Source organism: Sceloporus occidentalis, unplaced genomic scaffold (genome assembly GCF_023333645.1).
Source record: "Sceloporus occidentalis isolate IW3139 unplaced genomic scaffold, rSceOcc1.0.p SCAF_5, whole genome shotgun sequence".
Classification (NCBI taxonomy): domain Eukaryota; kingdom Metazoa; phylum Chordata; class Lepidosauria; order Squamata; family Phrynosomatidae; genus Sceloporus; species Sceloporus occidentalis.
The window spans coordinates 10,552,317-10,565,465 of NW_028316985.1; the positions used below are offsets into that span (position 1 = coordinate 10,552,317).

At 42.6% G+C, this 13,149-nt stretch overlaps 1 protein-coding gene across 1 annotated transcript in view; it reads left to right on the forward strand.

The window, feature by feature from the left end:
* The first annotated feature begins 443 nt into the window (after positions 1-443).
* The window catches only part of LOC149311648 (proline and serine-rich protein 2-like), a 43,091-nt gene continuing 30,385 nt past the window's right edge, over positions 444-13,149 (forward strand). The window contains exon 1 of the mRNA XM_089527558.1: positions 444-476. The gene's annotated coding sequence lies outside the window, so the exon portion shown is untranslated. The remainder of the gene's footprint in view (positions 477-13,149) is intronic.

Genomic DNA, 13,149 nt, shown 5'->3' on the forward strand with positions numbered 1-13,149 from the left:
TCTGTCTGTGGCTGCATCCACACTGGAGAAATAACCCGGTTTGGCACCGTTTGAACTGCCCTGTCTCAAGGCTATGGAATTCTGGGAGTTGGAGTTTGTTGTGGGCTCTGGGTCCCACAACAAACTCCAACTCCCAGAATTCCATAGCCTTGAGCCAGGCCAGTTCAAGCGGTGCCACAGTGGATTATTCCTGCAGTGTGTTCTGGACCAAGGTCTGCCCACCAGCCGGCCCCCTGAAAGCGGGAGGGTCCGGAGATCTGGCAGCCCCAGCCTGAGCAGGATTCGCACCCAGACCCCGCCACTCCCTGCGCCTTTCAAGGGCTGGGAAAGAAGGCAGGGCTCCTCATGCTGCCTGGGCGCTGATGTCAGGGACGGAGAGGCGGAGTCCCCGCTGGAGTCCGAGGGCCTGGAGCTGGGGGTGGTATTTGGCTCCAAGGTTGGCACCTGTCTGCACCTTCCTCTGCCCGGGCATCGCGGTAAGAGAAACTCCCAAGACCCGCTCTCTTCCCTCCCAGTCGCTCTTCTTAAAGTTGGGATCCTTCTTAGACTCTTTGGATGGGGGCGAGCCAAAGCCTGCCTGCCTTCTCTCTCTCTCTCGCTCGCTCGCTCGCTCTCCCTTCCTTTCCCTTCCTCCCTTTCCTTCCTTCCTTCCTCCCCCTTCCTTCCTTCCTTCCTTCCTTCCTTCCTTCCTTCCTTCCTTCCCTCCCTCTCTCTCCCTTCCTTCCTTCCTTCCTTCCTTCCTTCCTTCCTTCCTTTCTTTCTTTCTTTTTAGGCTGGCTTTGCCTTGCCTGCAGTGGAGATGCGCGCCTGGCTGGCCCCTCCTTACTCCTGAGGAGTCCCACTCTCAATGAAAGGCTTTCCCCTCCTCCTCCCTCCCCTGGATCTGTGTTTCTTCCTCCTGGGGAGCGATCCATGAGCTGCTTACGCCGGAGCCCTTGCTGGGGAGGGATCGGATGGTGCAGGGATCATGGAGACTTTAGTAGCAGCAGTAGTAGTAGTAGTATTAATAACACTTGTAAAACTGCCGCAGCCCTTTCCACAGCAGAGCTCAGTCAAAGACGAGGAAACAGCAACAACATAATACTAACTAGTATAAAAGGAAGGCAGAGAAACAACAAATGAACAGCCACTGATTTGAAATGCCTCCCGGAGCAAAAGGGTCTTAGCCAAGGTCCAAAACACACTGCAGAAATAATCCAGTTTCAGATCCCAGGGTACCAGAGGATGGAGCTAACAGTCCTCGAAATGGCGTCGAGCAGCATCATTCCTGCAGTGCAGATGCGCTTGAGTCTCTTGCAAGGCTTTTCCCCCTCTTTGCGCTGGAGCAAATGTTCTTCATGCTTCCACTTGTAGTATGACAGAAGAGGCTGAACTGATCGCAATTCTTGTATGTTTCAAGCCAGGTTTTCTTTTGGGGTCTCCACTTTGGTATTGCTGGCTGTCTTGAGTATCTGTTTTGGGTGGAAAGGTGGTCTGGAAGGAAAAATAAAGCTCTTTGGCACTTAAACGTGGGGTTTTCCAAACTTTCTCCCACCTTATTGCGTCAGTCTACTTCTTCAGATGCATTTGCGGAGTGGAAGATGTATCTGAGGAAGTAGACTGAAATCTACAAAACCTTATGCTGCCAATTTCTTTCAGTAAGTCTCAAAGGTGCTACAAGATCTCCCTACATACTGATTCTAGAGACTAGCACGGCTATATCTTTGAATTCTACTGTTTGGGGTTTGTTTTGGGATTGCTTTTTGTTTTGCCCAAGTTTGTGCACACAAACTATATGAAATAAAACATATATATATATATATATATATATATTCTGCCCATGTGGATCCATTTGACAACTTGGAACCCAGTCCTCAAAAAGTAGAGCTTGGGTCAGCTAAATATTTTTCTGGACTGCAAATTCCAGAATTGTGGCTGTGGGGTTTTCTATGATTTGTAGTTCAAAATGTAGCTTTTCCATGTTTTGCTCTAATGCTTGTAAGAAACCTGGTGATCTTGAAAGAGCTCTTTTAAAGACTTTCTTTCTTTCTTGTAGTCTTAAGGTGCATCTACACTGTAGAAATAATTCCCCTTGACCGCCGTTTCGGTGCCTTTCCTCCATCCTGTAGAATCCCGGGATTGGTAGTTTTACAAGGCCTTTAGCCTTCTCTGCCAAAGCATGCCAGTGCCTCACCACACTATAACTTCCAGGATTTTGTAGAACGGAGCCATGTCAGTTAAAGTGGTGCATTATTTCTACAGTGTAGATGCACCTGAAGTACATTAGATAGATGTTGAAATAACAGTGGGCATTCTGTATCATTTTGGACTCGATCCATTTGAACAAACAGGCTTAAATAGTGCCAGGATAGAGCTCAGTGTTATAATTCAAGATATAGCTATGTTAGTCTGGAAAATCAGTATGCAAAGGGATCTTGTAGCACCTTTGAGACTAACTGAAAGAAAGAAGTTGGTAGCATGAGATTTTGTAGACTTGAGCCTACATATGCATTATTATTATTATTATTATTATTATTATTATTATTATTATTATTATTTCAGTGTCCATCAAGCTGGATCAATTCAATTCAAGACTCAATATTAGCCAGGCTTATTCAGAAGAAAACCTGAATTGGGTGGGACTGACTCCTGCGTGAGCCATGGGGCAACAGTTATGCCCATGCTTGCTTGGGAGTAAACCTTGGTTGAATTTCATGCCATGCGCTATGTATATCTGAGTAATCAGAGGATTAGGTCATCTTCTTTGGCACGCTGAAAAGGTTGTAGAATCAGACTTGTTCAATACTATTGGCGCCAAGATTCAGTAAATTGCTCTGCTAATTTCGTACGTTCAAGAATGCCTTGGGCTTGTATTGCTTCTTCCACCTGATAGTTGCGGTGTGACTTCAAAATGCTTCCCACTTATGAGGACTCCAAGGTGAACCTATCACAGCGCTTTGTTGGTATGTAGAGAGACCCTTGTAGCACCTTTGAGACTAACTAAAGAAATAAGTTGGCAGCATGAGCTTTCAGAGAGTTACGTCTATGTCTGCAGATGCATTTTCTTGGCAAGAGGTGTTCAGAGTAGGGTTGCCATTGCCTTCCTCTGGGGCTGAGAGAGTGTGACTTTCCCAAGTTCACCCAGTGTGTTTCTATGGCAGAGCGGGGATTCGAACCACAGTCTTAGTTCAACACTCAAATTACTACACCATAATGGCTCACCCCAGCCTGGCTGATATACACAGTTTAGCAAAAAACAAAACAAAAAAACCCTTGATTTTTATGGCAATAAGCAAAGCAATTTGCAGTATGTCGGACATGAAGACATTTGAAACTAGAAGTCCCACTGTGGGAGTAGCTAAAGGAATAGCTTAAAGTAACCTTTTTAGATCCTGGCCTTGTACACAACTCAGTTTTTAAAAACCCACACATTGAGGTTGGGGAGGGGCAGAAATGAAAATGTACAACAAGAGTCAACATCTCCCATTATTTATTTATTTGATTTATATTCCCCTTTTCTTCTGGCGTGGGACTGAAGGCAGGTTTACATCAAGTGATAAAGCAATTACACAAACCTATTTGATGCAAAGGTTGTTTTTTCTTACAGTAAATACACAGTTCTGTTAAACATGAAATTGCGACAGTGGAAAACAGGTTAAAGTGTAGTAAAGAGATAAGAGCTTAATACAGCCCATTAAAAAGATCTTTCTGCTACTGTAACTTAAAAGTAACGCCTGTCTTAATTTTTAAGTCTTTGCAGTTGGCCCTCCATATCCATGGATTCTGCACTCACGGTTTCCACCATCCATGGCTGGAAAAATAGTATTTTTAAAAATTCCAAAAAAGCAGACCTTGGTTTTGCTATTTTATATAATGGACACCATTTTACTACGCCACTCTATATAATGGGATTTGAGCATCTCTGGAATTTGGTATCCATGGGGCTCCTGCAACCTTGAATATATATATTTTTTAAATTCCCAAAAGAAGACCTTAATCTTGCCATTTTATACAAGGGACACCATTTTACTATGCTATTGCATATAATGGGGCTTTAGCACTCCCTGGTTTTGGTATCCACAGGGGGTCCTGGAACCAAACCACAGTGGAGACCAAAGACCCACTATACCTGTTTCTGTAAAGAAAGTATACCAGAGAGGGGGCAACCAGGCCACTGAAAAGACTCCTTCATCCTCACCCAGATCACCTGTGATTCTGGCAAGACAGAAAGCCTTCCCCTGAAGGAGTCCATCAGTCATTAAAAGTCCCTTTTAATGGCTTAGTAGCCCACATGAATCAGCCATCAAGCAGGCCCGCTCTTGCATCCTCACTAAACATATCTGTGAAGAAGATCTTAAAACCTCCTATGACTTTAGGTTTACCATTTTTCCAGTTGACTTTCCTCTTAGAGCACCATTTGGGAGGGTGCATTTATATCCCGTTTATGGCTGCATTTGCTCTACAGATATAATCCAGTTTGATACTGCTTTAACTGCCATGCTCTAGAATTCTGGGATTTGTAGTTTTGTGAGATGTTTCAGAGAGCTCTGATGCCACAAGAAAGTACAGTTCCCAGAATTCCATAGCACTGAGCCATGACAGTTAAAATGGGGTCAAACCGAGTCATTTCTTTAGTGCCAATGCAACTACTGTATATATATAAATAAATAAATATTTACTGTGTGTGTGTGTGTGTGTACACACACACACACACACACACACACACACACACACACACTATATATAGTTTCTGGCTGGCCATGGTGGGAACTGAACATGGAACTAGATAGGCCTCTAGTCTGATCCAGAAGGGATAAGCTTACGTTCTCTTGGATCAAATTTGAGGATTATAATTTTAAAGTGTGCGGACGGTTATCATTGTGGATGAAGCAAAAAGAGATATTGAACCAGGGATTTTGTGTTTGACGTTCTGGGGGCTGTTTTAACCAACAAGGAAATGAGGTGGCTTTTCCCCCCATAGTGCTCAGCTCTTAAAAACAATTATTTCTTTGTGTCCTATTGATTTCACTGGTGGCTCAACCGGCAGCCTTGAAACTCTACACATGGTAAATCTTCTTTGCAGGATAGAAGTGGGCGGCAGCACTGTAATAATGACCCTTCTGTGTGTGTCTGTGTGTGTGTGTCTGTGTGTGTGTCTGTGTGTGTTAGTCTTTTCTGCGTTGCCGATCAGCCTTTTTGCCTTGTGTAACCTTTGTTGAGTTTGGAAGCACGCTTACCTTCTCTGACCAGGTGCCACTTTTCTTGATCACGCATATATCAACAAGGCTATATGAAACCAGGATAGATGGAGATGGTTCCGATATCTGTCTATAGTGCTTTTCTACATCTAGTATATATTGTTAGTTTGGTACAGCTTTTTAAAAAGCTCTCAATAGTTTTTTTGTGGGTTTTTTGGGGTATGTGGCCATGTTCTAGAAGAGTTTCTTCCTGACCTTTTGCCAGCATCTGTGGCTGGCATCTTCTGAAGATGCCAGCCATGAAAGCCTTCAACTTCACAGCTCTCAATAGCCTTCACATGCATTACACCAGTAGTCTGTACAGTCAGCCACCTAGCAGGCAGCTGAAGCAATATACAGATATAGCAATATAACCCAACACATCATAAAATCAAGGGGGGGGGGGGGGGGAGAGACTTCACCACTAGAAAAATATAAACAAAGAGATACAGCTCACAAAATGGTTCACATACATTACATCAGTAATGTGTACCATCATCCACCTCGCAGGCAGTTCAGGCAATATACAAATAAAACAATGTGTTCCAACACATCATAAAATCATTAAAAAAGCAGCCTTCAGCACCATAGAAAAATAAAGAGATACAGGTTTTTAGCTCTCAGAATGGTTCACGATCACATCGGTAATCCATGCAGTAATAGTACAGGTCCAGTGTTAAAAGTATAGCTTGCAGTTATTGTCCGAGGAGCTGCTATATGGCCCATCCTTGAAAGAGGAGAGGTTGTTGAGGACTTAACCCAGTGCTGTTTCAGTAGTGGCACCTCGAATGTGGAACTTCCTCTTGAGCTTTTAGTGGTCTTTAATGTCACTCTGTAATTTTATTTTTCTCTCTCCCTCTTTATTTATATATCTATAGAACTGAAGGATATTTGTTTGGACTGATTTTATGATGTGTAGAGTGTTATTGCTCTATTTGGATACTACTACAAATCCCTGCTAGGTGAAGGGTTGATTTACAAATGTGTAACACAAGATACAGCATGGTGTAGTGGTTTGAACATTGGACTATAACTTTGGAGCTCAGAATTTGAATCCTAGCTCGGTCATGTCCTAGTCGAATGCTCAAACCACTACACCAAGTAGGGCTGCCACAAGTCAAAGTCAACTTGATGGCACTTAACCATGACACAATATAAATTTAATTACTCACATTGAAACAGTTTAGGCAAGATTTGAATTGGGGTCTGCACAAGCTCAGTAAGCAAGCATACACTATAAATTCACAATTCACCTAGCTGCTCTGCATTCTGTTTACTTCTTGAGAAAACAATCTTGCTTGTAAATAGACAAATCAACAACCTGCGATATTCAGATATGTAAATGGACATTTGCTATTGAGCTGATAGGCTTATACATACTGTAAATCAGACCTTTGGATGTTCCTTTTAAAAAGGAAATTAGTTACTTGTTGGTTTTCAAAAGTAAGTTGTGGCAGTTATTCACTATTAAACATACTTAGTATTAAAAGAGCGTTCAGTAGTGGTATAGAGTTGCTTAGAATTTAGAGGAGTTCCCATCTTTAGAAGTTTTTAAGCAGATAATGGGTGGCCATTTCTTGGGGTGCATGGATTCCTGCATGGCAGAGAGTTGGACTAGGTGGACCTTACATGCTGCATACACATTGCAGAAGTAAAGCAGTTTGACACCACTTTAACTTTCATGGTTCCATACTATGGAATTCTGGGATTTGTAGATTGGTGGTGAAACAGAGCTTTCTGACAGGGAAGGCTAAACATCCCACAAAACTATAAACCCCCAGGATCCCATAGAACTGAGTCATGGCAGTTAAAGTAGTGTCAATCTGCAGCAGCCACACAGTCCTTTCCAACTTTATGGTTCTAAAATAGTCATCTGTTGTGAGCACTTCTACATACTTTTTACAGAACACAGCATAGATTGATTGTTTGTTCACTCATCCAGCTGATTTAATATTTAACTCCGTAAGGCATCTGGATCCGTGTTTGGTACGTCAAAATCTTTTGCACAAAGGAAGCTTTTGGGGGAGTGAAATTTCCGGTAATCCGCTTGGCTGGAGAAAGTTATTCTTGCTCAGGTTCCTTGTATATCATTTTAAAAAATCATAGCAGGGATGACAATTATGGACACATCCATCTGTTAGCCCTGTTTCCCCTGCAGCCCAAGAACCTTTCTTGGAATTTTGCAGGCTGTTGCTTTGGGGGAAAGATGTTTAAGTCCTGGTGCACCAGCATGTTCAAGTACTGAGCCATGTACAAGTGATGGCACAGCTTTGGCAAGGGAAAGCTGTTGGCTTGGCAAACCCTAGAATGGGTGATGGTTGTCTTAGGGTCCACAACTGTGATGTAGCAAATGGCCTGGGACCTCAATATTTGAAAGTACACATGCCCAAGGGCGAAGGTCTGCAATAGAGGCCTTGTTCAGTATTCCACCAGTGGAGCAATTCATTTTGGAAGAATGTGGGGGAAAGCCTTCTCTGTTGTGGAACCTGATGGTGAAATATCATTCCCTTAGAGGCATGATTGTGTGCGTCATGTGCCTCCAAGTCATTTCTGACTTATGGTGACCCCAAGGCGAACCTATTACGGGGGTTTTCTTGGCAAGAGTTGTTCAGAGGAGGTTTGCCATTGCCTTCCCCTGAGCTGAGAGTGTGACTTGCCCAAGGTCACCCAGTGGGTTTCGTGGCTGGGCTGGGAATCAAATCCTGATCTCCAGAGTCGTAGTCGGACACTCAAACCACAATGAGTGCCCAGTTAAACATAGTGTTTTAATTAAAGTTTTTGTTGGAAGCAAAGGGACCGGGAGGCTTGTATAAAGTGATGAGTGAGAGTTGTTGTTGTGTGCCTTCAAATCATTCCTGACTTCTGCTAACCCTAAGGTTGGGGCTCCCTTGGCAAGATTTGTTCAGAGGAGGTTTGCCTTTGGCTTCCCCACGGCTGAGAGCATGTGACTTGCCCAAGGTCACCCTGTGGGTTTCGTGGCTGAGCTGGGAATCGAACCCTGCTCTCCAGAATCATAGGCCAATACTCAAACCATTATGCTATGCAGGCTCTAGATTAGTGAGAGTGGGAAGTCTAAATACTACCTGCCCTTTGTTTTTCCCTTTCTGTATCCTTCTTTGAGAGCCATCATGGTGTAGTGGTTGGAGTGTTGGACTAGAGACTGGGAGAGCAGGGTTTATATCCCTGCCCAACCATGGAAATCCCCAAGGTGACCTTGGGCAAGTCACACACTCTCAGCCAACCATTCTAGCTCCTGAACACTCAACCTCAGAGAAAGGCAAGGGCAAACCCCCTCTGAACAAATTCTGCCAATAAATTTTGCTTCTTTCTTACCTGCAGAGATAGCTTCCACCTTCTCTGAAGCAATTAGTAAATCTCCTTGTTTTTCCTTTTTCTGGGAAGGAGCATCCATGAGGCTTCAACCCAACAATAGATGCAAACTTATACCTCCATATGAGGGCCAGCTTTTAGGGTCCCTTGTATAGGTTAGTTTCTTTTGTCTGTCTCTATTCCCTTACGATGGATTTTATGTGACATTAAACATCAGTTTTTCTTTTTCTTTTGACCTTAAAAGAGCATCCTGAGCAGCGTTGCCAATTTCCAGGGAATTCAATTTAATTAATTTTTTTTCTGGGGATTTTGACCGAATATTCCAGTAACTATTGGGGAATTCTGGGAATTTTAGATTTTGGTAAAACATTCCGGAGAATATCTTCGAGGCTTTTTGGCAACATTGATCCTGAGTGATTTCTCTAGTTCATGTTCTAAGTTCATATTGCATCAGCCCTGCTGCACTTTGCTTCATATAGATATCGAATATTCCTATGGTTTTGGGGGTCTGGATGGTTTTTATCCAAATCTGAACATGCATATTAATTTTCAGTTCTCTTCACTGATTTTAATTGTCTTGTTTTTATTTGGCAAGTTGTTTTAACATGCTTTTAGTCAGTTGAAATTATACTCTTTAAATTGGTCAATATGATTTTATTGTGCACTGAAGGTTGTATGATACAGAATGTATGATACATACTCTAAATAAGAGCCAGTTTTGTGTAGTGATTTGAGGATTGAAGAGTTTGAATCCCTGCTCAGCGCTGGAAGCCCACTGGGTTATCTGAACTCCTCAGATTAGTGTGCGGCAGGTAAGTTTCAAGGGATTTGAACATGGGATATGGATATGAACTCCCAAGCTTGTCTACAGTATTAAAATACTCTTCATTCTATTTGAATAGAATGTGATCTCACCACATGCGATTTGGAGGAGCTCAGGCTCTTTTGGAGGAATTTGGGCCAGGGAACTCTACAAACTCCACAGAATAAAGGGTTCACAAATTTTACAGGAGTATCTGCGAAGATGCACATTATGTGATCATTCGTCTGCTTTGCATTGATTCAGATGGCTGCACATTTTTGGCAGAGGGAGGGCAAATAGATGCCAATTTGGGCAAGAAAGTGAAGACAATTAAATGTCAGCCAAAATAACCCCAGAAGAGGATTACTAAAAGTCAGCCATCTAATTAGAATAATAAATATATCAATTAATAGAAATATATTATATATTTTATATATAATATATAAATATATTAATTAATAATTTGAAACTAACTAACTAAATAAATATATTTATTAATTTGGGACTTGGAGGACAGATGAACCAACCTTGCCTTCTCCAAGCCCAGACGCTATACAAGAAACCGGGGAGGAGGTTTAGGATTAGTTCAAGTGACACAATGGGAAATATTGAACACACTAGCCTTTAGTATTAGGATGCTTCTGCTGGCTTTCCCAATGACAGGAGAGGGGCATCCTTGGCCTTCCAGGTAAAGTTTCTTCACCCAGAAGCCCCACCCAGCAAGGCCAAGGCTAAAGGATTATTGGAGCTGCAGTCCAGAACATCTGGAGGGAGAAAAGTTCCCAACTCTTGCATTAGACCTTTAAATCAACTGGGGAGGGCATGGCGCAGGGAGAGAAACTACTTTCTGGAAGCACATTTTCTCTTCATTGCCAAATCCAACTGTGTTCTCTTGAAAATATTCCTGGCCTCCTCAGAATGTGCCCTGCTTCATTTTTCTTGAGCAACCCAGGTTTGTTTTACTGAAAAATGTTTTCTTTGCCTTTGCCTTATCTCTTTGCTCTGCTCTTTCCATCACAGTCTTTTTAAACATTTGTACCCTGCCTCTATCAGTGACTCTATGCCATTTGTATGGCATTGGGCATTTGGGAGGGCCATGGGTCGTCTGTCTTTGTTCTAAAGTCTAACGCAGATTGCACCTCCCATCATCCCCAGTGTTTCCAGTTTGGCAAAGGCTGGTCTAGGAGTGCATATCTGGTAGCAGTATGCCGAATTTTTGTAGAAACCTCTATCTAATCCCATTAATGTTTGCTCCCACTTCATTCAGTGGGGGTTACTCCTAGGTAAATGTGTTCATAAATGTGAATATGAACATGGGATATCGATATAGGTCTATATGTGAATAGTCATAGTTGCCTTCCACTTCCTCTTTCCCAATGGATAACAGTAGTAGTAGTAGTAGTAGTAGTAGTAGTAATAATAATAATAATATCCCATTTCCCCCAAAATTAGGACACAAAGCAGCTTACAAATAAAAAAATACAATTAAAAACACACAAAAGTGGGCATTAAAATAGAATTAACCTGTCTCTCAAGAACTGCTTTTGTGGTGGTGATTTTAATGACCAGGATGAAAGGATGCAGAAGATGCTATGTCGATTCAAGACAGACTTTGCTAAGCAGACCTAGAGAAATCCCAAGTACCAGCCTGCTCTCTTTTTCGTTTTGCTTTGTTTTTCTTTTTTAAAAAATATTTAAATTAAGACCAGGAGTTAGGAATGTGCCAAGTAGGATTATTGCATGTCTGAATGAGATCAGAAATCACTTCTGCAGACTGGTTTGCTGGGTGTAGATTTCCTGAAGCTTGCTGCCTGAAGGAGGATTCTGTGTAGCTTAAATCCTTGCTATCTTGCCAGCATCATCCTCATCAGGGAAAATGATTATTATCTTCTGTTCCTCCCCCTATTCTTTTTCTTTTAAAGTCTTGTTTGCCTTTAAGTCATTTTAACAGAATTCTATTTTTAGTAATTGCTGTGTTTTGCAAACATGGTATTAACAGAGACAGACACCTAAGAAAGTTAGATCAGATTGTTTGGCTAACTTCCCCACTTCAAGAGTGACTTAGTATCAAGTGTGACTGGACCAACTCACATTTCCTAGGTTCTCCCTGTGGTTTAAGAATTATTATTTTATTATTTTATTTATTTATACCCCTCCTTCCTCCCAGTACAGGGACTCAAGGCAGCTAAAAAGTACTGGTGCTGAACTCAGGCTGCTGCCACATTGCAGAATTAATACATTTTCACACAGCTTTAACTGTCATGGCTCCATCCTATGGAATCCTGGAATTTGTAGTTTTTTGTGGTGCCAGAGCTCTCTGACAGGTCTATGTTCCATTGGGTTCTAGCATGCAGTTTCTTCTGTTCCACAGATTGGCCTGTTACAGACAGCCAAAATAAAGCTGCTTCGAGTCACAGTGGAGGTATGGTGTTTCAATGATGCATGCGTCCTAAGAGTCCAGAAGTTGCGCCAAAGCCATGTTCCAGCCCTTCAGGACTGGAGTGTGGCTTTGGTGTGGCTTCTGGACTCTTAGGACGCATGCATCATTGAAACACCATACCTCCACTGTGACTCGAAGCAGCTTTATTTTGGCTGTCTGTAACAGGCCATTGTGTTTATCTTAATTTGTGTGCTCATTGTTGGGAACAATGTCAGAGGATGGCAATGGCAAATCCCCTCTAAAGAAACTTGCCAAGAAAACCCTGTGATAGGGTCACCATAAGTCGGAAATGACTTGAAGGCACACAACTACTGTACAACAAACCACAAGCAGAGCTTCACTGACTGAGTCAAAACGCCATATACTCATTAGGAGTAACTAGCAATGGGATCTTTTTGGAGTTGGCCCCATGGTGCCTAGGCAGAGAAGAGTTACCTTCTCTGTGGGGGTTTAACTCTCTTATGCTGGTAGGACTGAAGCCAGTTGCAGATGAATGCAGAGTCCAAGTAACTGAAGCCACCTTTTTTCTTCTCTTTCTCCCTGTCCTCTTGTGTATCTGTCCGGGTCTTGAAGAATGGATGCCTTGCTCTTGAGTCTGAACTAATTTGTGGAGGGTTTTCAAAATAGCCTGAGAACCTCCCCATTTAAAGCCCTTCGTATTATGTGCCTTTCAGGGAACTGCAAGAAAACTCATTTAAAAAAAATGTATACCAAGGCTTTGGAGAGTGATGAAATGTGGTAGCTTTTATATATAAATCCCCTGCTTCGTAACGTTTCTTGCTCTCTCATGATGCAGGAGTGTCTGCTAGTCATTTTTAAGAAGCGATTTTTAAGAGCCAGCATGGTATAGTGGTTTGAGTGTTGGACTAGGACACTGGGAAACCAGGGTTGGATCATAGAATCATAGAGTTGGAAGAGACCACAAGGGCCATCCAGGTTGCCATAAATCCAGTCCAACCCCCTGCCATGCAGGAAATATAAATCAAAGCATCCCGGACAAATGGCCATCCAGCCTCACATTCTCTCAGCCTCAGGGGAAGAAGGCAAAGGCAAATCTCTTCTGAACAAACCATGTCAAGAAAACCCCATGATAGGTTTGCCTTGTGTGTGTGTTGGTGTGTGTGTTGTGTACCTTCATGTTTGACTTATGGTGACCCTAAGGTGACCATATCATGGGGTTTTCTTGGCAAGGTTTGTTCAGAAAAGTTTTGCCATTACCTTTCCCTGAGCCTGACAGTATGTGACTTGCCCGAGGTTACCCAGTGGGTTTCATGGCCAAGCTGGGAAGCGAACCTTAGTCTCCAGAGTCATAGTCCAGCACTCAAACAACTCTGCCACACTGGCTCTTAGGGTTGTCATAA